This window comes from Carcharhinus amblyrhynchos, chromosome 24, assembly GCF_965287045.1.
Source record: "Carcharhinus amblyrhynchos chromosome 24, sCarAmb.v2.hapA, whole genome shotgun sequence".
NCBI lineage: Eukaryota > Metazoa > Chordata > Chondrichthyes > Carcharhiniformes > Carcharhinidae > Carcharhinus > Carcharhinus amblyrhynchos.
In genome coordinates, this window is record NC_137347.1 from 37,367,136 (window position 1) to 37,371,018 (window position 3,883).

Below are 3,883 nucleotides of genomic sequence, written 5' to 3' on the forward strand. Positions count from 1 at the left end.
ACCTGCATACTTACCTTCACTGACTGGTGTACGAGGACACGCAGGTCTCATTGCATATTCCCCTCTCCTAATTTATGGACATTCAAATAGTAATCTTGGTTGGGTTTATTTACTTCTGTTGGCCTGAATGGTTATTTGAAATGGGAAAACCGCAATGCCAACACACTTATTTTCACACGGAGTTCTGTCTTTATCTCTGTTTATCTCCATTATCTCTGAGCCCTATTTCAAAAGTGACTTGCTAGCTATTCTTCAACATGAGCAAATTGCTTAAACTCTCACTTAATCAATTTTCTCTATATCAAATAGAACATGTCAGGAGTTGGGTTGGTGAAACTTTGCAGCTGTTACTTCAGCATATTTCTGCTCCTATGTCTTATGGTCTTATAATGTACTCCTGATTACTTCTCAAGCCATCTTGAATTTGGATTTCAAGTACTTTTTTTTCCAGAGAGAAAAACTAACCAGAGTTTCTACAAATTATAAAAGCTGCGATTTTCTGCTCATTTCAAGTTTTAAAAACTCCACCTGGGAACCACGAATTTCTGAGAACTTACCAGCAGGGAGAAAGATTAAGAAGGAACCAGGGAAAAAGGTAGGCTATGTTTGAAGATTTAGCACAGCTATGATGTTGCCAGACTGAAGAAACCCCTGACACTGGATATCAGCCTCATCAAGAATAGTCAAGGCAGCCAAACCCCATTCTGGAAACTGCTCCATGAATTACGGATTATTGGGATCTGGTGGGAAAGTGGAGTTGAAGTTGAAGGTTAATCATGACCTTACTGAACGGTGGGCCAAGTTCAAGGGGTTGTTTAGATTACACCTGCTCCATTCCTTATGTGTGAAAGGTATGTAAGGAACAGAATTTTTAAAAAAGCAGTCGGAAGATTTAATCATGAAGCAAACCCCATTTTTACCCAACATGCTAAAACCATAACTTGGAAATTTCGCTCATCACCAGAATGTATCTTTTCAGATCATCCATTGGCTAGAGAACAATTCGACACATATTTTCCCCTTCAAAGTAAATAAAGAGCTGTGGTTTGAGGATACATCTAACATATTAATCACCGTGTATGAAAATTCAATCTGTAAAACAGAGCAGTTCATAGTTTACAGGGAGAGCTGATTAAACACAAACATTCAATGAGGTGTATTTAAAGCATGAGTGGAAATAGACAAAGACTAGAATACAGCTCAAATATAATTTTGTCTATCTCATGCAAACTTGATAGAATCTTCAATTCTCACAATATACAAAGCTGGAAGATCTTGTATGTACATGTTGGCTGTCTAACTCTTTTATTTTTAATATTTTATTATTAGTGTCATAAGTGAGCTTACATTACAACTGTAAGAAGTTACTGTGAAAGTCCCCCTAGTCACTATGCTCTGGCACCTTTTTGGGTACCTTGAGGGAGAATTTACTATAGGTGCATTGGGCAACTAGCATAAATACTGCGGATGCTGGAATCTGAAACCAAAACAGAAAATGCTAGAAAATCTCTGTAGGTCTGACAGCATTTGTGGGGAGACAGTAGAACCCATGCTTAGAGTCCAGATGACCTTTGTCAGAGCACCTAACCTGCACATCAATCGGACTGTGGGAGAAAACTGGAGCACCTGGAGGAAACCCATGCAGTGATGGGGAGAACGTGCAAACTCCACACAGACAGTGACCCAAGCTGGTAATCGAACCTGGATCCCTGCTGCTGTGAGGAAACAGTGCTAACCACTGTGCCACCGCCACGGCTCCCCCCTCCCCACTCCCCACTAGGATGCAAACCTAGCATTGCACATAGTCCCTCTTTAACTCTGCAGTCTTTTTCAGTTGCATTGGCTTAAGTGTTAAACAGATGAAATCTTTATTGTACAGAATCTCTGCTGGAGCTTGTCTCTTGCATTTCCATTGCATTAATTATGAAATTTATTGGCAAAGTTTATTGATTTATATAAGTGTTTGAGCTGTACAGTTTTTAAAAAAAATCACACCATTATTATCAAAGTAACAGACTTTGCTGATTTTTTTTCCCTCCCAACCTTAATGTTCACCAGCTATCTAAAATTTTTTAGACGTAAATCTTATGCTATCAGTTACATTAACTTCAAGAATTAATCCATATAGAAAGAAATTCTAAGAAACTTTAAATAGCTCATGAACTTCAAGGTTGGGAGAAAAGAAAATCAGTAAAGTCTGTTACTTTGATAATAATGGTGTGATCTTTTTAAAAAACTGTATAGCTCAAACACTTATACAATCAATAAACTTTGCACTAATTATGCAATTTATTGACAATGAAAATGTGAGAGACAAGCTCCAGCCGAGATTCTGTACAGTAAAGACTTCAATGCTGTACACAAAACCCCATCTGTTTAACATTAAGTCAACGCAACTGATCGCTTCTTGGCCTTTTGGCTAAGATCAAGTGTAGTATCGACATGCTGTACTTGGTTGAAGTCATTAGTTTACATTTTAGCTTCATTTGAAGCAATTTTTAAAAGCGGCATCTCGGCTTTTTGGCTAAGATGCAAATGAGATCAAGCCTTGGAGGAGGAGCTACGTGTACTCCAATCAGTTTGGACCATGTAGATCAAGCCCAAGACAGGAGGTGAGACCCTGTCTTGTCAGCTTGGATCGGGAATGTGTCAGCTTGGATCGGGAATGTCTCAACTTGTTGAGACTCTGAATTGGACTTGATTTGATTGAACTGGAATAGAAACAAAAAAAAGACTGCAGTGTTAGAGAAAGACTGTGTGCAATGCTAGCTTTGTGTCTTAGTTAGATACCTGTCAAGTCTGCACAATATCTTCCAGCCTTAAATATTACATTGTAAGAATTGAAGAATTTTCTTTATTAAGTTTGCATGAGATAGACAAAGGTATATTTCAGCTGTATTCTAGTTTTTGTCTTTTTCCACCTATGCTTTAAATAAACGTCATGGAAGGTTTGAGTTTAATCGGGTCACCTTGTAAACCACTCTGTTCTATAGGCTTTTTAAAGTGAGATGGAAGGCCTATCAAAACTGGTTAAGGCAGCGACTAACTCATCCATAAAGACCGCTGGTTCAATGACTGTTCTAACCACAGTTAACTGATTTCAGCTGGGACATCAGACTCAGTGCCTTCAGGTTATGAAGGGAAAACTGGCTGGAGTTCTTGTTCCTGATTAAACAAAGGTCACTTGATGGTAATGTGTCCATATATGACCGTAACATGCAAGACGAATCAGGTCCAGAGGGTCTGCAGTTCAAGTCAACAAACTATCCAGGCCACACAATATACTTCTATTTTATGCAGCATGCAGCAATTTAAGATTTTTATTAACTTGCATACTAATGTTATGGACAGAAGACTTGCATGAATTGCAGGAGCACTCATCTATTTAAAACTGCCACAGTAATTTCCCATGAGGAAGTTCATTCTACCAAAGATTAAACATTAAAATTCAATGATTTTTTTTCCCCTCAAACCACAAAGATAATTAAGCAAGGAGTCTACAACAGGCGATGATTAAAATCTGCATTACTATTCAACTCCTATCAGTTGTATTGTGCTGATGACATTCCCATTGCAGCACAGAAATCACAGATGGGGTTGAGAGTAAATATAGGCAGACGAACAATTGCTTTTCAAAGGAGTTAATTGACATTGCATTAACCACTTTTGATCAGATTCTATTCAGTAAATCTGCCACTCTCAGACAATAATGGTGATGATTGGTGGGCGTGGAGAACCAGAATTTTAAATCGCATAAAATGCTGGCTAGACACAGCAGATCTGGCAGCATCTATGTAGAGAGATCTCACTCCACGGATGCTATGATGTGGAGATGCCGGCATTGGACTGGGGTAAGCACAGTAAGAAGTCTCACAACACCAAC

The 3,883-nt window shown here is 38.7% G+C and overlaps 1 non-coding gene across 1 annotated transcript; it reads left to right on the forward strand.

The window, feature by feature from the left end:
- The first annotated feature begins 2,399 nt into the window (after positions 1–2,399).
- On the forward strand, positions 2,400–2,591 carry LOC145358043 (U2 spliceosomal RNA). The gene has a single exon (XR_013889417.1). It is a non-coding gene; the product is annotated as a U2 spliceosomal RNA (small nuclear RNA).
- The last annotated feature ends 1,292 nt before the right edge of the window (positions 2,592–3,883 follow it).